The sequence below is a fragment of the Balaenoptera borealis genome (genome assembly GCF_965194805.1).
Source record: "Balaenoptera borealis genome assembly, chromosome: 18".
Lineage (NCBI taxonomy): Eukaryota > Metazoa > Chordata > Mammalia > Artiodactyla > Balaenopteridae > Balaenoptera > Balaenoptera borealis.
Genome location: NC_138877.1, coordinates 51,334,142 through 51,360,330, shown reverse-complemented (window position 1 = coordinate 51,360,330; position 26,189 = coordinate 51,334,142). Strand labels below are relative to the sequence as shown.

General features: G+C 38.8%; 1 long non-coding RNA gene across 2 annotated transcripts in view; it reads right to left on the bottom strand.

The window, feature by feature from the left end:
• Window positions 1-859: 859 nt before the first annotated feature.
• LOC309615935 overlaps window positions 860-26,189 on the bottom strand; it is a 58,639-nt gene continuing 33,309 nt past the window's right edge. The window contains exons 3-4 of one of the 2 annotated variants that reach the window (XR_014237149.1): window positions 9,024-9,189; window positions 860-3,590 (exon numbers count right to left, since the gene is read on the bottom strand). This is a non-coding gene — a long non-coding RNA (uncharacterized lncRNA). Of the gene's footprint in view, window positions 7,644-9,023; window positions 9,190-26,189 lie in introns of both variants that reach the window. The other variant, XR_014237150.1, reaches the window with a different exon arrangement.

Sequence of the window (26,189 nt, the reverse complement as noted above, 5' to 3'; positions counted from 1 at the left end):
AGGGAATTGCATAAGAACAATTCTGTATTCATCATTTTCAGGCACAAAGGAGGAACAAAAGCCCACCCCAAAAGTGACCTGCTGCACAAAATACCTTTTGTTATCAATTTAAGTGGTCTTCTGAATCCTCAAACCACTCATTGATAGATTTTCTTTTTCCCACATACATAATTTATGCCATCTAATTAATTTTTCATAAGTTAAACAACTGTTAATATTAGTTCCTGGCCATCGTGAATGGCAAAAATTAATTTTTTTCTCCAAATCCACTTGAGAGGCACTCTTTCCTTTCTTCAATACTGTACAGAGCAGAGACTTAAAATCTCTGTAGCCTTCAGTGGAGGAGCAGTCGTCAGAGTCCTTGTGCAGACAAAAGCTTCCACACTGCGAGCAAGTCTTAGCAGAAGATTGCTTAAGGGGAAATCCTAACCCACATGATATATCACTGACCTTTCTCCTCTGTCCTTGTTACACAGAGAACAGAACCCCTCCTCTGTCTCCATTTATAAAGTATCTGACAGTGACTGATAGTTTTATTTTTTCATAGCTGTCATTGCATTAAAATGTGGTTGCTGTTACACGGAGTATTGGAGAACACAGCGCGAGTCTGAAAGGAGCGGGAAGAGATTTACACAAAACCTTCATCTGTTGGGATGCGTTAAGATCCGCTATCTCAAATTATGAATAACTTTTATTTTTATTTTTTTAATGCATCTTTATTGGAGTATAATTGCTTCACAATACTGTGTTAGTTTCTGTTGTACAACAAAGTGAATCCGCCACATGCATACATGTATCCCCATATCCCCTCCCTCTTGAGCCTCCCTCCCACCCTCCCTATCCCACCCCTCTAGGTCATCATGAGTAACTTTTAAACTCGTAATACATAACAAGAATGAGGAACAATCATACACTAAAACAAACATATTTGAAATGCAAACTTGGGCTGCTCTGGCCCATAGATGGAAGAGGGAGATTAGACGTGGGACAGCACCAAGAGGCTTGGATGACTTTTCTCTTTACATGTAGGTCACAGATAGGACTAGAACCCCCAGTTTGGGATCAGATGAGGGGCTAGCATGAAAAAAAGGGCCTGGTCTCAAAAGAGTGGAATAGAAACCCACTCAGTCTTAAAATATGTGATTATAGAGTATAATACAAAAAGACTTCGACTGCCACCTCTTTTTTCTAAAGTCACAAAATCCAATTGACGCCCTTTTTATGTCTCTAGAATCTCTCCACTTCTTCCACATCCACAGCCAATACCCTAGCTTGGCCATCAGTATGTCTTCCTGGATTCCTTCCACCACTGGTAATGGGACAGCCCACCTCCACTTTCCCTACATACAGCAGGAGTCACCTTCCTACCACACAAACCAAATGTGTTGCTTTCCTGCTTAAAATCCTTTCTTAGCTCCCCATTGCTCCTAGGATGAAGTCTAAAGTTCTTAACAAGGCATGTAAGGTCCATGACTTATAAGGTACCTGGCTTGTGCTTACAGCTCCAGCTCCAATGCCCTGCACTGTACCTGCAACCCCTGCTGTACTCTCGTCTGGAAAACTTCCTGAACTCTGCTTGGCCAGCTGTTCAGCAGCACTGGGGCTCCGACATAGACAGGTTTTTGGAGAGGCTTTCTCACCTCCTCAGTCTGGGTTGGCTGCGTCTGCCATCTGTTTCCTTATCATCCTTTTTGCTCTCTATCTTAGTGTACAGCGCCCCGCATTATAAATGTCACTTAAGTTGCTACTTGTCTGTTTTACTCACTAGACCTAATGTTCTTTGTGGTCAGGGATCGTGTTCACAGTACAGTGCCTGAGCTTTGAACAGCGCCTGACCCATAGTCGGTTCTCATCAAATATGGACGGAGGGGAGGAGGGGACAAAGGAGAGAGTGAGTCTGGCAGACCAGCCTGGAGAAATCAAAACGAAATCATGTTAAGGTGATACCTACCCTTTCAGAGAAGGCTCAATCTATCAGGAAATAAAACCCAAAGGAAAAGCAAATAATAGTATCACATTGTTATTATCAATTCTTATCATTAACATGCTTATCTAATAAAGTATATTTGAATTTATCAGACCATCATACCTCACTTTTCCTGATTCTTAAATTCCTTTTACAATAATATACAATTTTATGCTATATTCAGTATCCTGTAATAAATCATAATGGAAATGAATGTGAAAAAGAATGTATATGTATATATTTGAATGACTTTGCTATATACCTGAAACTAACACAATATTGTAAATCAACTATACTTCAATAAAATAAAGTTTTAAAACATATGTATATAATCTTGTGAATTCTTGTAAAAGTTTTTTAAGTCATTCAATATTTTTGTGCGGTATATGGGAAAGAGGTGGCCTTTAGTAAGAAAACATTTCATTTTAGGTTAGTTTACTATTAAATATTTATTACAGAGTTTACTTATAACCTTTCATAATATCCATTACTGTATAATTAAAGAAAATTATTTTTTACATTTAAGTGAGTTTGCTTATTGATTTACTTTCAATTAATTATTAAAAGAGAAAATATTACCTGTTGACCACAGATTTTGTTTATACTTGTTACATCATGTTTGTTTTGGGGGATCAAGTAATTATTAAAGTGGATGGAAATTTAGCTATGTGTTATGGGGTCAACAACAAATAAAAACTGCTTAATAAACTTGGAAATTCTTTACTTAGAGCTAAAAATTATATCGTTACTATTTTTATAACAAAATAAAGGGGTGCAAAGAGTGATCTGAAAATGACACGTTATAAGTAAAGATATACTTTATTTCTGCAAAATAAAAAGCCAAGTTGCATGTAATTTTTATATGTTTTCTTTTTATAACATGGATTTGAAGTACTAGTGACATCTTGATGTCCTATAAGAGGATTTTGATCAGATATGTGAAACTTTCAGACTATAAAGATCAAAGTTTGCAGAATTGTTACCATTTATTTTTTACACACACACACATACACACACACACTTCTTAGTTTAACACAGTGAAATTTATTTGACACTTAATAGTCCACTGTAGGTGTCCCTGATCAGCCTGCAATCTTCCATGTCATGATACAGGGACTCAGGTTGTCTCTACCTTGTGGCCCACCATCCGCTCACGTTCATATTTGTACATTGAGAAGAGAACACCAGAATACTGTATCTGGATGATAGTGTACTTATTCTGTGCTTTTAGTAGATTTTGGATACTTCTTAAAATAACGATTTTGAGCAAATGTTAATATTGTTCATCTTACAACATTCCAGCTTAAGTCAATGATTCTATATCAATACAGACAAGTTGAAGTGCTGTGTGTCAGTTCATCATGTAACTTCCAAGTGCGTGTTGTTTCAGTGAAGGGGAAGAACAGAAGAAAGAACGAGGTCTGTGGCTGCTTGTTGCCACACAGAAGAGAAGAGCTGGTTGGACTCTTAAGACACAATCTAGTTCCACCTCCTCTGTTTCCGTAAATGAATGACTGAACCATCCTAGGCCTACACCCTGAAAGCAGGATTCATGCACAGTTATCGTTGCATACCTTGTAGCAGTCTGTCACAGTGCCCAGCATAGCATAGGCATATTAGTTTTCTAAGAGAGAGAGAGAGAGAGGGAGGGAGACAGAGAGAGAGAGAGAGAGAAAAGACACATCTACCAAATGCACTATATGAACGTGAGGACCTTGACTCAAACAAACTTTGAAAAAAAATTCATAAGACAAAGAAATTTGAACACTGATAGGGACATTTGATAACATTAGGAATTAATTATTGTTCACTTTTAGGTATAAATTAGTATTCTGTTCAAAATATAAACCCTTGTCTACTGGAGATTCATATTGTAATATTTATGAATGAAATGGCATACTGTTTGCTGCAAGAAAATCTAAAGAAGTTGATGAGGTATAGAAGAAACAAAATTGGCAATGAGTTGATAATGGTTAACTGTGAGTCATGGATATATCAGATTTTACTTTACCATTTTCTCTAATTTTGTATCTATTTGAAATTTTCCATAATAATGAAGTCTTCAAACATTCGCTTGTTTCCAATTCCACTGCTCTGCCACCTAGTCAGTGCCCCCATCATCTCTTACCTGGGAGGCGTGTGAGGCAGCTTCCTGATGACATTCCCAGCATCCAGTGTTGCCCCCTACAATCTACCCTCCTCATGGCAGCTGCAGTGATCATTTAAAACTGGAATCATATCCTGTCTTCTTTACCTTGTTTTCTTTAATAACCTTACCAAAGCTTCTCATTCAATCGGAATAAAATCTAAACCCCACACTTACAAGGTCCTTTGGAACCTGGACCCCGATGATCTCTTCAAACATCCTGTGCCACTCTCCCTGATACTCTAGCCACCCTGAGGTTCTTTTTTTTTTTTTTTTTTTAATATATTTATTTACTTATTTTTGGCTGTGTTGGGTCTTCGCTGCTGCGCGCGGGCTCTCTCTAGTTGTGGCGAGAGGGGGCTATGCTTTGTTGCAGTGCGCGGGCTTCCCATTGCAGTGGCTTCTCTTTGTTGCGGAGCACGGGCCCTAGAGTGCATGGGCTTCAGTAGTTGTGGCACATGGGCTCAGTAGTTGTGGCTCGCGGGCTCTAGAGCGCAGGCTCAGTAGTTGTGGCGCACGGGGTTAGTTGTTCCGTGGCATGTGGGATTTTCCCGGACCAGGGCTCAAACCCTTGTCCCCTGCATTGGCAGGCGGATTCTTAACCACTGCGCCACCAGGGAAGTCCACCCTGAGGTTCTTTTTGTCCCTCAAATATGTCATGCTTGTCCCCATCTCATGGTCTTTGTCTCAGCAATCCCCTCTGCCTGAAAGGCTCTTTCTGTTGCCCTCTTTCACGCTGACTTCATTTTCTGGTTTTAGGAAGCCTTTCTCACTACCACTGAACAAAAGGAACCATTCCATCATTGCCTATCACATGACCTTGTTTTATTGCTATCACTGTATCACTGACATTTAGGTAGCTAGTTTGTTAATCCATTACCATTTTCATCCACTAAAAAGCTTTATTAGAAGAGGGACTTTTTCAATATGTGTCTAGAACAGCCACTCAACAAATTTTTGAATGAATCAATGAATTAATTTACATAGGATCTAAGTTCCCATTCCAATTCTACATTTGTATGAATCTTGCTTCAATGAGTTACGTAACTAGAAAGATTAAACATGAAAGAGTTAATCTCTCCCACTGTAAGTGAGTGACTTTGGAAATGAACCTCTCCAAGCCTCTATTATTCCTCTGTAAAATGCGGATCCTACTAGGTTGCGAGCACTGCGTAAATTATTATTCCCTCTCTTTCTCATGATGAGCCAGGCCACTGACTCCTTAACTAGTTTGCATATTCGTTCCAGCCCATTCTTCACACTGTAGCCAGGGTTATCATAAGAAAAATTAGATCATGTTATATCAGTACTTGAAAGCCTTCAACAGTTTCCTGTCATTCCTTGAGATACTCTGCTAGGTCCTGTGTGATCTGGCCTCTTTCCACATCCCCAGTCTTCTTTGTGGAATTCTTCCTGATACCTCACTGGCTCTCACATCCTCCAAGAACTGTTCTCTGTCCAGAGTACCCATTCTCTCCTCTTTCTCTAGCTCTTTCCACTCATCATTCCAATTGCAACACTTTCTCAGAGCAAGTCAGGGCCCCAGGTCTCCTAGGTGTCCTTTTCTATTGTTAATAGCACTTATCACATCTTTTAATTATATGTATATTTATATTTATTTAGGTTATAGACACCATATGATTAATATCTGTCTCACCCTTGCTATGAGATTGAGGACCATGTTGTTTTACTCACCATTGTATCCTAATACTATCACAGTACCAGGCACATTCTAGGCTCAATACATATTTATAGAATAAAGGAATGAATGAATAAATGAATCCCTATCCTATGTCCTGGCACATAGTAAGCCTTCATAAAGGAGACTTTTCTTGTTACGATGGAGATATGTAATGGTGGTAGTTCTCTTAGCATTAACCAGAAGGATCAGGTGAAGGAGGTCGTACAACCAGATCTTTGGAATTGTCTGTGTCTCATACACCCCTGTTGCAGGCAGAGAACTGGACTGGGGCTTCCCACACACTCACTGTGACCCCTGGTGCTCACACCTCTGGTTTGACAGCCTGATTCTCATTTCCTCTGTCTCTGACCCTGCCGCGGCCATCTAACTCAGCCTGCCTTAGGTTTCTTACTGCTCTCACTTCCTGTTTGCTTACTCAGTGTTATACCACATCCTGATTTCTGTGTTTGCACCTCAGCCTGGTAAACCTACAAATGACTTTTCTCTGATGACCTGCTGACTTTCTAAGGTTTAAAATGCTGCTCTAAACTCTGACTAAATGAGGTCACTACAGCTCCCTGACATGAATAATATAATGAAGTCATAGAAATGAAATACAATAGTCTCTTTTTGTAAAAATAGAATAGTAGGAATGCTTCCTGATGTCTAACACATTTACTCAATCCTGATATCACATCAGCGTGTTTCATAAAAGTATTTTATTCACACCTCTTATTTAGTGCATTAACAACAAAATTTACTGGGTTATTTCCCCACCCCCATTATGTTTGTGTTTAAACTTTATTGTCCCCCATCCACCTTACTAAATGTCCTCTTTTTTAGATTAAACACTTTTTTCAAGGTCATGTTATATTTTATCCTGGCTTCTCAGACATTAACATTGTCACTTAGTTTAGTATTATCTGAAAACTCGATGAGCAAATTCTCAGTTATATTTTCTGGCAGAATTATTCATTGAAATTACCATGAGTTAGATCAGTATGTCTGTTTAAAGTTTTGAAAATATCAGTTATGTGAAATATTTCAAATATTTGAAAATGGGATTGAACGATCTTTCAGTAATATTAAAACATTCCTTCTCTAAAAATATATCTGAGTTTGCATCCCATCAGAGACTTAAATCCAGACTAGATGAAACGTAAGAAATGTTGTTTAACGAATATTCTTTCATCACCTGTAAGATTAGGTTAACTGACATACGATGTGCTTTTTATTTTCTTACATCATGATTTTATGATCCTTTATTTACAGGATCTATAGGATTTTCAGTCTGAATACAATCCATTTGTTTGTGTCCAAGTTATTTTCCTATTTAGTACATAGCAGTTTCCATCCTAATGTAGCCTCCTGATTTAACTTTCTTTTTAAATATTATTTAAAAATCTTAACTGTATGAAGGAAAATAGATGTAATATTTTAATGCTGGCTATGTACAGATTCCGCTTGAAATTTATATGGAAAGCACAAGAAAATAGCTTCTTTCACTTCAGAATGGTTGTTATGTCTTTAATAAGAAAACAAGAAATCAAATGGCATCTTGGAATGTTGTGTCTTGAAAACAGTCCGTGTTTTCATGCAAAGAGTCATCTGCTGAGGCACACAGGCAGCTGCGGACCCGTCCCACGGCTGAGAGGAGGCTTCCCGAGAATCCTGATGAGGTTGCTGCCTGCAGTCCGTGGGGTAATGGCTGACCTCTGACCCTGTCTGACAGCCAGCACTCTTGTCATCCTGCTGTGCAGCAAGTCAATGAGGCTATAATTACGTTGCAGACAACGGGCTGCAATTATACATTCAAGTCCCAGAGTCTGGAAGGAGGGAGAAGATTGTGGCTGGAAGGGGATGAGGAGAAGTCAAAAAGTCACAAGACAAACCGCTTTTTGATACTTTTTCTCTTAAATAAAGCATGACTGTAATGTGTGCTCCCTGAAGAGGAGGATCAAACCGCAGTGGAGAGCAACCATTCTCTGATTCAAAACACCATGAAAAGATGACTTTTAGCAGATGGATACACCGCAGGTTATATGACTGTCTAATAAATAAAAAGAAGGACAACTATGATTCCCAGAAGTTCCTGTGCAAATGCTGTTTACTGATTCTAATTCGTTTTAATTAAACAAACAAAAATAAATTAATAAGAAGAAGGGACCAGACTGGGACTGGGAGAGATGTGGAGCATAGTCATATTTTTCTTTAATTTAATTAATTAATTTATTTATTTTTGGCTGCATTGGGTCTTTGTTGCTGCACGCGGGCTTTCTCTAGTTGCGGTGAGCAGGGGCTACTCTTCGTTGTGTGCACAGGCTTCTCATTGCGGTGGCTTCTCTTGTTGCGGAGCACAGGCTCTAGGTGTGCGGGATTCAGTAGCTGTGGCACGTGGGCTCAGTAGTTGTGGCTCACAGGCTCTAGAGCACAGGCTCAGTAGTTGTGGTGCATGGGCTTAGTTGCTCCGTGGCATGTGGGATCTTCCCGGACCAGGGCTCGAACCCGTGTCCCCTGCATTGGCAGGCGGATTCTTAACCACTGCGCCACCAAGGAAGTCCATATTTTTCTTTTTTTTTTAATGATTTTTTAAATTGAAGTATAGTTAATTTACAATGTTGTGTTAGTTTCAAGTGTACAACAAAGTGACTCAGATAGATAGGTAGGTAGATAAATAGATAGGATATTCTCTTTTAGATTCTTTTCCATTATAGGTATTACAAGATATTGAGTATAGTTCCCTGTGCTCTACAGTATGTCCTTGTTGTTTACGTATTTTATATGTGGTAGTGTTTATATGTTAATCCCAAACTCCTAATTTATCTCCCCCCATCCCCTTTGGTAACCACAAGTTTGTTTTCTATGTCTGTGAGTCTGTTTCTGTTTTGTAAATAAGTTCATTTGTATCATTTTTTAGATTCCACATATAAGTAATATCATATGATATATGGCACACAGCCATATTTTTCGATATGTTTTTTACCAGATTGACTACTTTGTTTTCTCTATTAAATTTCTATAAAGTCTAGGAACTCTTTATTAGAGCAAGCCACAGTTATTCTGGGCAAATATCTGTAAAGCCCTATTTTCAAATATGCAAAATATTTTGCACCAGCAAATTAAGTAGGTTGAACAGCATAGAAATACCAATAGAAGTAGGTCTGCCTTTGAGACTATCTGTAACATTATTTGGCATCTTCAACCCTCTGTATCCGAAGTTATAGACTTACCACATAATTTAGAGTTCTCTTAGGAAGGAGGCAATTTGTATTTGTTGATCAAAATTCTGACATTTGCTGTTTTGTGTCTGCTTGAATGCCTCTACGGCTAAATATCCACCTCCTAATGGGGCAGCCCATGCCATCTTGAAATGGCACCATCAAAAATGTCTTCCTCCTGTTAAAACAAAAAACTGTTTTTGTTATCATCCGTAGGCCCAAACCTTCTCCTTAGTATACCAGTATCTGGCCACATTCCACTTGGAAGATCTCTTAATATTTAAAGATAGCTATAATGCTATTCTCCCCCACCAAAACATTCCTCATTTATTTTCTCTATGACAGGATTTCAGCCCTTTTAGCAATTTCATATGCACACATATCCATATGCTTTATAGCACCTAGAACTAAAAATTCCAGAGGTGTTCAATGCAATCAGTGGAAGACAGTCTGGCACTGCCCCCTTCATTGTTCTATAAATACTCTTGGGGTTTTTTTGGTTTGGTTTTGTTTTTTAATTTATTTTTGGCTGCGTTGGGTGTTCGTTGTTGTGCGCGGACTTTCTCTAGTTGTGGTGACCGGGGGCTACTCTTCGTTGCATTGCATGGGCTTCTCATGGCAGTGGCTTCTCTTGTTGCAGAGCATGGGCTGTAGGCGCGTGGGCTTCAGTAGTTGTGGCACGTGGGCTCAGTAGTTGTGGTTCTCGTGGCGCTCAGGCTTAGTTGCTCCTCGGCATGTGGGATCTTCCCAAACCAGGGATCGAACCCGTGTCCCCTGCATTGGCAGGCGGATTCTTAACCACTGCGCCACCAGGGAAGTCCCTCTATTAATACTCTTGTGATCACAGAAGTTCTCTGAGCTCCCACATCAAAGCGTTGCCTCTCTTGGAGCTGACTATAAACCAAAACCCCAAAGTCTTTTTCACACATGCTCCAGTGTGTGTGTGTGGTTTTTTTTCCACACCATCAAGCCATTAGCTCTGACCAAGTAATTAATTCTGACACTATCTACCTGGAGATAGCCTCAGGTCTCACAGGGTAAGGACTCAGTCCCACAAGACTGCCCCCACTTCCGGCTTCTGACTGGCTGTAAATCAGAGGTTCCCACAACCCCCTCTTCATCTTGAATTAATTGCTAAAGTGACTCACAGAACTCAGAAAAAACACTACTTACTAGATCACCAGTTTATTGGCTATCACTGCAGAACAGCCAGATGGAAAAGATGCATAGGGCAAGGTATGTAAGAAGTGGGGCTATGTCTCCATGCCCTCTCCCAGAAGTCTACTCTCCCAGAATCTCTGCATGTTCACCAGTTGGAAGCTCTACGGACTCCATTCTTTTGAGGTTTTATGAAGGTATCATTACATAGGCATGATTGATTAAATCACTGGCCATTGGCAATTGATTCAATCTCCAACCTCTCTCCCTCCCAGGAATTCAGAATAGGATTGAAAGTTCCAACCCTCTAATCACTTGCTTGGTTCTCCTGGCAACCATCTCGCCCCTCCATAGGTTACCTAGGAGCTTACCAAAGTTACCTCGTTAACATAACAAAAGACACCTTGATTGCTGTCACTGCTTAAGAAATTCCAAGGGTTTTAGGAGCTCTGTGCCAGGGACAAAAAACAAATATATATTTTTATTTATGAATCAGAGTCTCACATATGCTAAGCCATATACATTGTTTCTCTCAGGCGTTCTTACTTTGCTTTCTTGGACCCAAGAGCCAGTAGTTCTTACATTTATGTTTGTTAAATTGTATCTTGTTCATTTCAACTTCATAATACCAATTTTCAATATCATTCTAGATCCTGATTCTGTCATTCAAAGCCTATGTGCCCAATAAAATGTTATTAATGGAATAAATCAAGCAAAACTATAAGAAATAAAAATAAATGATTTATAGTTTAATATCAGTAAAATGATATGATATTATAATTACATCACTGGGGTATGCCCTCCATATTTCAAGGAGGATAATTCTACTTAACTAAACTAGGCTCTTCCACTAATATTATGTTAATCTAGTAGTAAGGAGTAAGGTCTTGGAGTCAAACAACTTATGTTCATATATTGGCATCCCTTTTTGCTTGTTGAGTAACTTTGGAAAAGTTTACTTACTCCCTAACCTGCAGTTTCCTCGTCTGTAAAATCAGAATATATCTCTTGTAGGTTACATTAAATATCACATTAAATATTAAATGAGATAACAGATATATTTATACAATGCCTGGCACATAGTAAGTGCTCAGTAAATGATAGCTACAACATTATTATTACTTGAACAATTTTGAATAAAATTAGTCAACTCTTTTCAAATCTATTTAATTGTTTTAAATCTAGTCCATAGTTTCCAATCTCTTTCACTAAAATCTCATAAGAAAACTTATCAAATGCTTTGCAAATGCCTCTGAGTGTTTGTCATCTGCCTGTTATATACTCTTGACAATTCAATAAGGTAAGCCCATGGAAGAGGGACATGAGTTTAGCTGGATGTGACTTCTTCCAAATGTCTTAGGAAATTCATGTGATATCCTAGTAGTTATTCCTTAAATTTTCATAGTCCTTTAAACATCCAGTCAAGATTTTGCCTAGAATGAATGTCAAATTCATATCTTTGAAATAAATAAACTTTGAAGTTTAAGTTAGGTCAGACTTTTTTCTAAATATTTATTCTCACTTATTTTTCTTTAACCAAGAAAACTTACTTATAATGACAGAAAGCAGGAAAGGAAGAGTACATGCAAAATTCTCTAATCATACATGATTCAACCTTCACAAAATTATTTTTCAACCAGATTTCTTCTTCTAGAAACCAGAGTAAGTACCCATTATGTATGAATATGCCAACTAGCAGAATTAATTTATAGATTGATTTCAGAGCAATGAATTCATCCCTAGAGGAACAAATTCCAAGACTGAAGGATATTTAATGTTATACACTCAGGTAAACATAGAAATATGTATACTAGTCATCACCAATAAACATCAAAAAATCTGAGGAAATGTTATTGTCATGTACCGGGGAAGGCATTGAGTCAGAAGATCTGGGTTTAGCCACTAACTTTCAATTAATGTTATTTCATCATGAAGCCTTGTATTTCTCATGTACAAAATGAAATGAAATGTTTGAATAAGATGGAATTGAAACAAATATTAATATTCATGACAAAATGAATAATTATGATGTAATTCCTGAAGCTCTTCCAGCTCCAGAATTTTGTCTTTGATTTTGTGGTTTTCATGAAAAAAATGACTCAGAACTCATTAAACACAAGTTAGCAGACAACTTTCATCTTGTCTAACATTGATATATCAACGTTAATGCCTGCTTAGCAAACATATCAATGGATAAAGATAGATGATTACAATAACTGTTTGAGAGCAGAGAAAAAGTGAAAAAAAATTGATTTCTTAATTGCAAAGTGTCCCTCCATTAATCTCCATTGCTCTTCTCCAGCAATTCTTTATATTTCAAGAAGTAAAATTCAATACTATCCCCTCTTGCCTTGACCTTGTCTACTTCCCTCCCCTTCCCTATGGCCACTATTTCCACCCCTAGGTGCAGAAAAATCACTATTTATGGAAAACAGTACAGTATGATTCAATGAAGATCAGGATCAAAGTAAAAATGGATGAACTGTCATGACCGTGATTTATTCAACTAAAAAGGAAAGGGGAGGGGGCATTCTGGTTGTTACTGACTGAATCCTCTATGGAAGATAATGGCCTCTTACTCTGAGAGAAAGAAAATCTCATCCATTCAGTTCATCTGACCTATAACAAACTCCAAATAAGGTATCTATGAAAACTTGCAAGGTAGGAAAAGGCCATGAACATTACAGTAGCCTAGAGGGTTCTTTGTTTTTCAGAACCCTTATAAATGTCTGGATTGAAAGTTAAATGAGAACACAGGCTCCCCCTCATGTGTGATTTAATGACATAAACACTTTAGAGCTAGGCTGGCACAAGTCAATTGTACAGTCTACAAATGTAAAGAAACAAGTAAAAAAATATGAAAACAATCCACTGGTATCAAGAATAACTGGGCAAATCACAAAATGGGTGGTGCAGATATACCAAATTTTCATTTAGGCACCCCTTGTTCATTTAATTAAGCACAGCTTGGGGGAGCACTTACTCTATATTATGCACTGTGCTATGACCTATGAAGAACTGGTAAGATAAGGGCCCTGTCCTTCAAAGCATACAACCAAAGAGCTTAGTGTCTCCTACGGAATACCACTGGCAAAACTGGCACTTACACATTACTATAAATTAGAAAAAGGCTGTTGACTTAGGCAAAGCTTTTTTGGTGGCAAGAAACAGAGATTCGCATAGTAAGTTAAGAAAAAGAGTGGAAAATACTATAAAGACTCAGTGTAACCTCTGAGACAGAGCAGTTCTCCAGAACTGAAAATCTAGCTTTTTCCCATTGTCTCTAGTTATCCTGCTTCGTGCTGAAGATCAGTTCTCTCTGCTTATCTCTCAGTTCATGTTGCCGCAAAGTAATTGCCCTATGGCTGCCTTAGCTTCGGCCCCAGAACACTAAGTTTGCATGTCCTTCAATGTCTGGCATGCACAGTTGGCCCAGATTGCTGTGTTCCAACTCCAAAATCAGGGGGGAGAGAGTATAATTGGCCCAGCTGAGCACGTGTTTCCCTATAATCCAGTCATCTGTAGTGAGGGATAGAGTCACATATTTTTAAAATCTGTCTTCAGGGGCACACCCCTGTGTGGATGACAGTTCTCCTGGAGGAAATAAGAACTGGACAGGCACCAGAAATTGTCTGAGTATCATGTCCAATCTACAACTTCTAGCAGATATCTACTTTGATAAATAACTGTTATTATATATGTATATGTAGTAGTATGCAGACTCAAGGTAGACTACACAGAATAAATCTAAGGTATAAATTATTTAAAATAAAGTATATTTAATTTCCTCATCATATAATTTTTCAGGCTACAGCTCAAACTTGAAGTCATCTAAAGATGAAATCTCATGCATTATAAGTTACTAATGGAAACAAACTTATTCTGAAAGATTAGATTATATTTAGGAATAAGATTAACAACTGATGACGCAGATTATAGTGTTTGCACTCGTTTCAAACTCAAAATGTGTTTATGTGTTCTATAACAATGAGATTTTTTTTTCTATTCTTGAATGCTTTAATGACATATGCTGATATACTTTGTATCCCTGTGTTGACCTAAAACAAATAGAATGCCAGTTATTTCTCCAGTAAAAATGGGTTTATTCCTTATTCAGCAAGGAATTGCAATTCAGAATCTGCAACCATGGCGGTCACATGCTTTTTTCCCTGCACCGCAAGGGAAGGAGAATGCTTTTACAGAGGAAAATAAAGTTGGGAGAGCCATAGTAAACAATGATTCCAGGGCTTTTCATTGGGTGAGTCCTTGCCAGTAAAGAAGGGGAGTCTTTCTTCTTCCTGTTGGGCTCTGCTATCGTAGCAGGGCATGAGAGCTTCTGGTTTCCCAACTCTATTTAATTGAGGTTTTTGTTTATTAATTTTTTACACATGTAACCACTAATTTGAACATATCTGAATACAGTAGTTATCACAGATTATCATAATATTGTAATAACTTTTTGGGGGGCAGTGTATTTACATATCTTTCTCTCACTAGTCAGTAACCTTGAGAATAGTGCCTGTAACCTTTAAAAGCTCCGTGCTTTGTGACCACCTAGAGGGATGGGATAGGGAGGGTGGGAGGGAGACGCAAGAGGGAGGGGATATGGGGATATATGTATACGTATAGCTGATTCACTTTGTTATACAGCAGAAACTAACACACCATTGTAAAGCAATTATACTCCAATAAAGATGTTAAAAAAAAAAGAATAAACACTCTCCAGGTTAAAAAAATAAATAAATAAAATAAAATAAGCTACTATAGATAATTATGCTGGCTTATATAGACTTGTTCACTTTTTCCAAACTATGTGTTTTTCCTTATTTATCTAAAGGAGAAAGTATCCAGCAACTTCAATCATCCATGATAGCTATGATCCTAAAAGTCAGGGAGAAAAACACACCTGCCAGTTTTGGTGACACAGAAAGTTAATAAAATACATAAATTCAATGAATTTTGTTTCACTGGAGATGAGTGGAGGTGTTTTCGGTAGCGAGAAGGACCTCAGTCCTTGTCTTCTTTGAAGGAAGAATTCCCCAAAGAGACCGAGATTGCAAAGCAGGCACAGAGTTTATCAGAAGCACAGTAAGTGTGGGAAAGCACACAAAGAAGCAGTTTATTTTGGCCAGAAGCAGGAGTTACACACTTGGAGAAAAAGAGTGTGGGCATTCTTGTGAGTGAAGAGTGTGTAATAGGGGCAGTTAGGTTGTTAATACGGGGTTAATCTTCTGGGGTTTAGATGAGGGTGACTCCCCTTTTCCTTCCCCTATAATCGTGTCATCTGCAATTCCTTATCTGGGCTTCCACCAAGCTCCTTTTTTGATCTTTTCCATGAATACCTAAGTGAAAACCACAGGGGGTGTGTGAGGGAGGAGGTCAAAACGGCAATGCTAATGATATTATAAGGATATTACAATGTGGCCAAGGTTACTAGAGGATAACTTGAGACCCCCTCTGCGCATGTGTTGGGCTGGGAAATCTCCTTGACCACAAAAATGACGGAGCTGCGGGGCTGGGCTGGGCGGGGCGGGGAGGGCGGTGCTTTGTCTTTCACCCAATCAGGGCTCATAGTCCAACAGTAGTTTATCTCCAAGTCCGCGTGAAACGGGTTGCAGCAGGTCAACCCAAAGCCTATCTATCTCCTACCTCAAAGCGCATGCTCCATAGTTTTCACGGTCAAGAGTTTCTTGCTCAGATGCTATAGTTTCTGTTTCATATGCCATTCCTCAGATGCTACAAAGTTTCTGTTTTAGATGCCATTCCTCCATGCCTCATGACCTCATTAAGTGCAAAACAAGGAGGTGGCTTTGCCTTCTGCCTAATGCATATGCAGGAGACTGTCCTTGGGCCCGGACCTATCTTTCCTGCCTAAGAGGTATTTCTTCCCTGTTTTACTTATTACACCGAAGTATTATGATTCAAATTATCAGCCTTTTCAGATATTTGCACTGTATTTAAACCTGTTCTGGGTTACAGCCAGGCACTGGGGAAATTAAAAGTGTAAGCAACAGCGATAAAGATGGGGACTTGAGAATCCATATTTAAAAGTTGATTTAGAACATCTAAATTAGATTTTTCAAATGTTAATCAGATTTCACATGTTAAAATAGTTGCTAACAAATAAAAATAGCTTTAATTTTGATATTTTATTCTCCAATATGTCATACCAACTATAAAATTTTAGCGATAAAAATAAATAATTTGAGAATAGGTTTGTTGTGTAGGCATTTGAGTGAACAACTCACCTGTAAATTAGTTAATGAATAAGAGGCTAGTACCAACTTTCAACAGCAGTAACTTCTTCTCTAGGGAGACAGGCAGTTTTGTTTTTTGAACTAATCCATTCTAAGTTTATAAACTGGATATGGAAAATAGGAAGAGGAATACCAAGTTAAAGTAATCATTGAATATTTTCATTTTCTCATATAGCGAACAACATACATTTTGTATTTGCAATACTGTTTACAATCTGATTATGTAGAATTGAGGGAAAAAAGCAAAGAATATAAATAACCAGAATGGAATTTTATTTTGTTCCATTCTTTTATAAGAAAAACACAAATTAAGTTAAGCTGACATCAGGATCATATTAAGAACCCATAGGAGAAGCAATAAATCACACACTATATTCCTTCTCTCCTCTGTCAGCAAAGGACTGTAAAATGACAAGTATTGTTCAAAGGGCATAGAAACCCCAAAAGTGTCTTTTAAATAAAAGACATTAAATTAAAATCAGTAGAGTTTTACTCTACAGTACACATTTATTTTTTCCAATATATTTATGAAAATATGGAAATAATACAGGAAAAATGGCTGAAAATGTATCCTTTAGTCTTACTACTTCCTATTAATTATGGTTAATTTTTTGGTGATATCTTTTCAATATGCTTTCTCTGTCTAGTCTTTGGGAAAAAAAAGTACTAATTTTAAGGATCTTACATAAAGCATTTTGTGTCCTGCTTTCGTTGTGCTCCAACTTTTTTCACTTAACATTATATCATGTGTTTTTCATGCTATTCAAAGGCATCACTTTTAATAGCCACATGTTATTTAAGTGTAGACAAATTTCTTAACTGTGCCTCTATATTTTGACTTACACTTTGTTTCCAATTGTTATTATAAATAATACGTGATGAACATCTTTAGACAATGTTTTTTCTTTATTTCCTAATGATACATTCTCAAAAGTGAAATTCCTGGGTCACAGAGATGTTTTAAGTGTTCATGTATTTAAAGTAACTCAGCATAGTAAAATGAACAGACGTCTTAACTGAAATCCAGAGATGTGAGTTCTAATCGCAGCATTTTTTCTAAGTTACTTGGTAACTTTGGTCAAATGAGTTCTTCTGCTGGTCTTGCTTGTAGCTTCTCAGGCAACTTCTGTCAAATAGTGGCTGCATATTCAGTTTCAAAGATGGAATGTCCAAAATGGCTTCATTCATGTGCCTGGCACCTTGGCAGGGATAGCTAGGCTTAGGTGGGATACTGGGGCAGCTGGATTTCTTCCTCTCGCTCTGTCTCTCTCTCCCTCTCACTCTCTATCTTTCTTGGTCTCTATCTCTATTTCCATACAGACTCAGAGTGCCTTCTCTTCATATCCTTCCTATATAGTATCTTCACGAGGTCTCTCCTTCAGAACGATATGACCTGTTACGTGACCGCTCAGGCTTTCGGAAATGCAAACTCATTGTCACTTCTACCCCATTCTATTGGGCAAGCAAGTCACAGGATCAGCTCAGCTTCAATGTGAAGAGGGCAGTACAAGATCTTGAATATTGGGAGGCATGGTTTGTTAGAGGCCATCTTTGGTGAGTAGCTATCACGTAGTATGTGACTAGAACGGTGTCTTCGAAGGTCTAGGGTATTAATTGTGTGAAGATTGTAATCCATGTACAGCAAGTACTATGACAGTCTACGGGTAGCATTAGGGAGAGTGTGGTGAGTCTCTATTGTCAAAGATGTTCATTTCACCAGCACACTCAATTCTCAACCCTTCTGGGGGGAAAAAGTGCACTCTGTAATTTTCTCCAAATAATTACACTGTGTTCTTTGTGTTGACAATCTCCACATTTACATGTCAGCCCTCAGCTGCCCAGAAGATATAAATAGATTGAAGCTCCCCATACCCTACCCTAAAGAGAGTACATGGGAGGAGATTCACCCTGTCTGAAAGTAACTGAGTTCCCTCATGTGGAGTTTAGAGGAAGGTGAATCTCACTGGATTTTACTGATTCTCCACATGATTGGGGAAATCAGAAAGAGATTAACCAAAAATGAGTCCCCAGAGTAATGGAAAATGAAACAGCTTTGCCTAGCCTCTCCTAATAAAAGATAAAAATCCTTTCAATAGATTAATTTTGTTACTTGATAGCTGAATATATACACTAAATTCAATAGAACTGAGACTGCCAGGCTGTGATAAAACCAAATAACAACAAACAGAAAACAAAACCAGACTCAATAATATTTTATTAATCCTCAGTGCCAAATTACACATGCTTGAGGAGAATATGCTTCTTCTCCCACACTATGGAAAATGGCAGCATTTCATTAAGTCTATCTCTTAAAACTTAAACATTTGCTCTTTCCCCCACTGCTTAGCAGTGAGAGCTAAAGCGTCTGGAGCATTTTATTTATTTACATGGCATTTGCCTTGACATTTTCCAAGTAATAATACATAGTAACAGAGACATATGAGAGTTCTGTATCATCCTTTCCCTCAGGGCAAACCAGGCATGAATAGACCTCTAATGCAAAAATCCACTGAGCAGGACAATCAATAACAGGGCATAAAATGGGGAAAATAGTTTCCAGGTACAATCTTTAAAAAATGCAGAAGAGAACACTATTCTACCCAAAGTGAGGTAAGGGCTCTTCAACTTTCACATTTTATAGTAGGTTTTAGCTTCATTAGTGGATCCTTTCCCACTCACCAGGTTGCTTCTAAATCTGATATCACTTTTTTTTTTTTTGGTTTCAAGAAATAGCAATGACTTCTACGGTGCTTTATTAATAAAATGGTACTTGTTCCTAAGTAGTAGCTGAAATATAGAGAGATTTTTAAACAACATAAAAATATGTTTATTCAAGCCATGCTTACTTCCTACTAAGCAATTAAGCATTTATTTATTTATTTTATTTATTTATTTTTTTATAAATTTATTTTATTTTATTTATTTATTTTTGGCTGTGTTGGGTCTTCATTTCTGTGCGAGGGCTTTCTCTAGTTGCGGCGAGTGGGGGCCACTCTTTATCGCGGTGCGCGGGCCTCTCACTATCGCGGCCTCTCTTGTTGCGGAGCACAGGCTCCAGATGCGCAGGCTCAGTAATTGTGGCTCACGGGCCCAGTTGCCACGCGGCCTGTGGGATCTTCCCAGACTAGGGCTCGAACCCGTGTCCCCTGCATTGGCAGGCAGATTCTCAACCACTGCGCCACCAGGGAAGCCCCAATTAAGCATTTATTCAACAAATTCCTTGTGATTGCCAGCTCTATGTAAGACACCACGCTAGGCCGTGGGGTTACATGAGGGAGGAAGATATGCTTTCTTCCTTGAGGAAACTTTAAAGGATGCAATAGACCACTAAGCAGGCTAGAGTCCAAAGAAGTGGCATCTAGTCAATCTAAAGGTTCAGGGAAGGATACTCAGAGATTATATCTAGGCTGAGATAGGAAAGATGCAGAGGAGTTGGTCAAGGAATGGGGAGCGGCAGTTGTATATTAGGATTCTACAGAGAAACAGGACATTATACATATATACATCTTCATGTATATAGAGAGATTTATTATAAGGAGCTGACTCCTGTGATTGTAGAGGCTGAAGAGTTCCAAGATCTGAAGTTGGACAGCTGGAGACCCAAGAGCCAATAGTGTAGTTCCCGTCCATGTCTGAGGGCCTGAGAACCAGGAAAGCTGTTCCAGTTAGAAAGCTAGCATGCTCTGAGCCCAACAAGAACTGATATTTCTGTTTGAGTCTAAAAGTAGGAAAAGACTGAGGGTCCATCTCAACCAATCAGGCAGGAGGAGTGGCCTCTTACTTGAAAGAGGGCCAGTGTTTTGGTTCGATTCAGACCTTCGACTGATTGGATGAGGCCCACCCACACTAGGGAAAGCAGTCTGCTTTACTCAATCGACAAACTCAGATGTTAATCTTACCCACAAACACCCTCCCAGACACACCTAGAATAGTATTTGACCAAATATCTGGGCACGCCATGACCCAGTCAGGTTGACACATAAAATGAACCATCACAGGATACAATGGTAGAGCAAAAAAAAAGGTGGCTGTGGAGGCACTGGTCCTCAGGGAGGAGGTTTTTAAGCAAAGGAACAGCCAATGTAAAGGCCCTAAGGGCCAAAGATGGCATTAGAAGGTCTCTAGACTTTTGGGATTCAGAAGCTAACACTTAACAGTTTATACTTCAGGATATTCAGTTCTATGCTGAGACTGAGAAAAGAAATCACACATCCTGAAAAAGCCCTATACAGTTTACTCTTGTGCGCATATCCTTCAGCTTTTGTATCCTGTATGTGTAACTTGTGTTTCACCAGCTTTTCCCCCACCTGCTCCTGAAGGGCCTTTAGTTTTCCATAAAGTCCACCCAGTATAGTTATTTCTGAAAGTCCTTAGAGGAGAATGAAACTGTCCACATAGATCGGTGTTCCTCAACCAGGGATGATTTTGTTCCCCAGGGGACGTTAGGCTACCAGCTAATAAGACATATTCAGTTTTCCCACCTGGAGGAGGTGCTAACTAGCTTCTCTCCGGTAGAAACCAGGGATGCTGCTAAATTCTCTTCAATGCATAGGATGCCCCCATCACAGAGAATTATCTAATCCAAAAGATTCAATAGGCAAGTGCTGTCAGCCATCACTGGTACTTCTGGGGTGACCCAACAAGTCTAAACATGGAACCTCTTCTTATCTGATATCCCATGTCTGGGGTTTGTTTGGAGCTGCTCCACCAGAGCCCAGGACTACAGGCTTCCCCTCATTTGCTTTTGGGTGACTTTTACAGAAGAATTTCAGAAACGTTCATCACTGATACTTTATGCCATTGTGGTCTTCTTGCCTCTGGCGTCCTCCTGTAGAGTCCATAGCCTTTGCCCGCAGAGGAGCTGCTTGGCCTGATTACCTGCAATTCCCACCAGCAATGTCTCCCAGTGTACACTGTTAAGATGTACAATAATTATTAGCCCTTCAAGGGCATGCATTCCTTAGCAGATTCTGTTCTAAATGTTATACAGACATGATTTCATTAGGAAAACAGTGAGTGTTACTTATTTTACAAGTAAAGTTATTAACACTGATAGAAGTCAAGTAGCTTTCCCAACCTGTACTGCTAATTTAAAAAACCAAAAAAAACAAAAAAAACTGGAGTTTTAGGTTGGAACCAGTTCTGACCCCTAAACTGTGTTCTCAGTCAATGAACTAAACTGCATGAAACTCAGGTGACCAGACTCCATGTTTGACTGTGGCTTTGCCCTGTGTCCACAGTGAGACCCTTCTCACATTCCCTATTTTCTCACCCTAAAAGAGATCCAGCTTAACAAAACATGAGCAAATAATGCGAGTTGTGGGGAAAATAGGGAAAAGTTTTCAGTGTAATACTTTAAAATATTTATTTAAACCACATTTGTTCTTTCCTCAAGGCCCCTTTCCAATCCAAGCATCTCTCCGTCTCCTTAACTCTATACCCATCTGCCAACAGACACACAATCCTTATCATTTCTTTTGTTGTACTGAACAATTCAGCTTTCACTCTCAGTTTGGAAACCCCAACAAGTAAAAAAAAAAAGGAAAGGAAAGAAAATCAGAAGTTAGCTGTTCCTTTCCACCTTAAAAAACATGTCATCTATTGTTTCCAAAGACTGCCTCTTGGGAGTTTCTGTGTCAGAACTTTTATGAAAGTGTTCATTCAAAAAAGAAAAAGAAAGAAAGAGAAAGAGAGAGAGAGAGAAGAGGAAGGAAGGAAGGAAGGGCGGGAGGAAGGGCGGGAGGAAGGAAGAAAATCCCTGCATAGGTTTGAGGGAATAGGGGGAGGTTCTATTGCTAAGAAAATAAAAATTCTCTGTCATTGATAAGTACATAATTTAACCAGCCTCTGGGTTCGCTTTCAAGATTTGCTTTACTTGAGTGCAAGAGCCTTAAGTAATAATGGTAGTCATATGAGCTACTACTCATTATGTGCCAGGCATCAAGGTAGCTCATTCATTTAATAAAGGGGTTAGCAAACTACAGTCCAGAGGCCAAATCCGGTCCATTGCCTGTCTATGTATGGCGCACAAGCCATACATAAAAATAGCCTTTAAAATTTTAAATAGTTACATTTTAAATCGTATGCAGTTATTTACATACTATCCTAAGTTCTGCCTCTTGGCCAATCCCTGACTTAAATCAACCATTGTGCAAAGTAGAAACTGTCATTATCCCCATTTTATAGATGAGAATACTGAGGCTTAGAGTGGTTAAGTGATTTATCTAAGGTCACAGAAGTGGAAAGTGGCAAATCCAGGATTTCAACTTACATTTTCTCATTCCAAAGCCACCATTTCTAACCACCATGGTATCCAGTGATGTCCCTGTCCCCATGGCCTGGAGCCAAGAGCATGTATATTTTGATAAGGTGAAATATAGTTTGAAGCAAGAGGTGGGTTCTTGTTTCAACTCTGATCGGGCAGCCCGCCATCATCCCGGTGCAGCACCACCAATGTGCTCCTCTGGAGGTGCCCACGGCGTGTGCTGCCGGACTCATCAGCATGTCACATAGGGTTCTGCACCCGGCGGAGAGAGAACCCCTTTCTCAGAAAGGTAGAAGAATCAAAGCAGCGCTCCTCGTGCCCTGAGGAGCACAAAGTCTCACAAAGTTCCTGCTGAAACAGCCCCACAGCCCTCGCAGGATGCGGACATGACTTCATGAGCATCTGGGTTAGGAGATAAATGGATGAAGCCAAATCTCTTGCTGTATTTGTAATTGTCCCTCTTTGCCGAGAGCTAAGGCTTTTTTTTTTTTTAACTGGGTATCTTGTCTGCCTGTGAGAAGTCCTTTCTCAGGAAGTTCTCCAGTCTGTCATGCAACCTCCCCTCACCAGGTCCAGACACAACCACAGCACAGGGCTGGGCTGAAGGAGCTAAGCTTGGACCACTGTTTCCCTATAATGACTAGGGAAACATCAGGGAAATGTGACAAATGAACATGTATATCAAGAGAATATAATGATAGACTCCAGTGCTTTTTTTGTTTGTTTTTTTGCTTTTTTCCTTTCCCTGTAGAGTTGAATAGAAAAATACATTTCCCACCAGAGGAAGCTCATTATAAAATAAGATTCATCCTCGAATATTCCTTTCTCCATAGTCACAAGGTTGTCCCAAAGAGGTGACCTAAAGTACTGCTTCTGATCTTGACTCTGGACTACCTGAGTTCAAACCCCAGCTCTGTGGCTCTGGAATAATTCAACCGTCTGTTTCCCTCCATGTAAAATGGGGACAGTAATAGTGTCTGCCTTATCCGTCATTGTACTGATCATAAATGTAAAGCGCTCAGAATCATGTACATATGGCACTAACTTTGGCATTAAATGCATCCCACCCTCAAATACCTCACAGCTTCAATCTTTCAGGACAAAATAAGGCTTTCCCACAATTTTCACTTAGTGTTCAACTTCCATTATGTTCAATTATGTTTTTCTGAGACAGAAAAGTATACTAGGTTCTGTAAAATATATAATAATAATCAATATGAGTTCTGAAAGAACATTAAAGCAAAAGTGTTTTAAAAAGAAATGTTTAGAAAGCATATTATGAAAAGAATCAGCTATTATAATGATATAAAGTTATATGCAATGCACTGTAATTTTTCATCTTTAGAAATTTCAAAGCAAGTTATATTTTGACATAAGCTCAATAAAGATCTCTCTCCTTTCCTCGTGCTTTTTTCCAAATAATTATGGATTCTGGCTTCTTTTCTATTAGTAATTTAAAATATCAAGGTATAAAACATAAAAAGATTGAGTTTCTTTGTTCTCTGGATTTTTGCTTTAAAGACAGAGAATAAGACTAAAGAGTTACAAGATAGAATTTCACTTGCTACTACCCGGCTGCGAAAAGCCTGAACGTGCTGGTGTGATCGGGTGGTTCTAGGGGCCACCCACTCAAACCAGACTAAAGAGAGCAAGAAAGGAAAGAAAAGAAGGAAAGAGACACTTGTCCTTTTGAGTCCCCCACTATCTACATGTTCTCTCTGTAGCCCTTCTCAATGGGCTAGGTCTTCTTCTTTTTTTTTAAATTGAAGCATAGTTGATTTACAATGTTGTTGTTAGTTTCTGGTGTACAGCAAAGTGATTCACGTTTATAGATATATGTTCATTATATATTTCATTATATATATTCATCATATACAGATTCATTTTCATATTCTTTTCCATTATAGTTTATTACAAGATATTGAATATAGTTCCCTGTGCTATATAGTAGGTCTTTGTTGCTTATCTATTTTATATATGGTAGTTTGTATCTGCTAATCCCAAACTCCTAGTTTATCCCTCTCCCGCTCTTTTCCCTTTGGTAACCATAAGTTTGTTTTCTATGACTGTAAATTTGTTTCTGTTTTACAAATAAGTTCATTTGTATTATCTAGGTCTTCTTTTCCTTTACGTTTCAGCTCTATCTCCTAGCCAACTTAAAGTCCCTCTGTCTTATATTTTAGGACCTGAAGGTCTTATACTCTGAAAGATAAAAATGTTTAAATATAATTATTATAGCTCACTCTTGGAAATAGACAGCCTTACCCACCCCCCAAATTAATCTCCAGTGGCAGAACTCTGGCATGTGGCAGGCAGTGGGAAAGCTATTTTAGGGAAGGGGCACCCCTCAGATGACTGTGATGGCTTCCCCGGTCATCTGTTCTGGTGAACACTGGGCTGGCTACAACACCTGGGTTACTGAGAGGATGAAGCAATAGGAGAGAAAAAGAACTTTATTTTTTGCTTACCATACATAACATGTTTCTTACTCCTCTAATGGGAGGTTTGAGAAGACGGTATGCTTCATCCATGCAGTGACTGGGGATGAGCCAGAGTGGAGAGGGGGAGTTGATTATTATCTAGCATGTATTTAGGTTCATTTTATTGTCAAGAACTTTGCGTCTATTGCATTAAAAAAGAAAAGAGAAACTTGCATCTTTTCTCTCTTTGCAGTTGTTGTATCTGGATAATGGTCATATAATTTTAAACTTATATTAAATTTTCATTTTTAATTTATTTTTCTATTTTATTTAACACAGTCAGATTTTTTTTTTTTAATAAATTTACTTATTTATTTATTTTTGGCTGTGTTGGGTCTTCGTTTCTGTGCGAGGGCTCTCTCCAGTTGCGGCGAGCAGGGGCCACTTTTCATTGCGGTGCGCGGGCCTCTCACTGTCGCGGCCTCTCCCGTTGTGGAGCACAGGCTCCAGACGCGCAGGCTCAGTAGTTGTGGCTCACGGGCTCAGTCGCTCCGCGGCATGTGGGATCTTCCCAGACCAGGGCTCGAACCCATGTCCCCTGCATTGGCAGGCAGATTCTTAACCACTGTGCCACCAGGGAAGCCCCACAGTCAGATTTTTAAAAACAAAATCTGTAACCCATCACGTGCCCTTTCAAGGATTCTGCTTAAGGAAGAATACAAACCTTGATTTATTTTAAAAACTTTACATTAAAATACAGATTTTTTTATAGAAGTATAGTTGCTTTACAATATTATGTTAGTTTATACTGTACAGCAAAGTGAATCAGCTATACGTATACATATATCCCCTCGTTTTTGGATTTCCTTCTCATTTAGGTCACCACAGAGCATTGAGTAGAGTTCCCTGTGCTATACAGTAGGTTCTCATTAGTTATCTATTTTATGAATAGTATCAATAGTGTATATATGTTAATCCCAATTTCCCAATTCATCCTACCCTGCCCTTTCCCCTTGGTATCCATACATTTGTTCTCTACATTTGTGTCTCTATTTCTGCTTTGTAAATAAGATCGTCT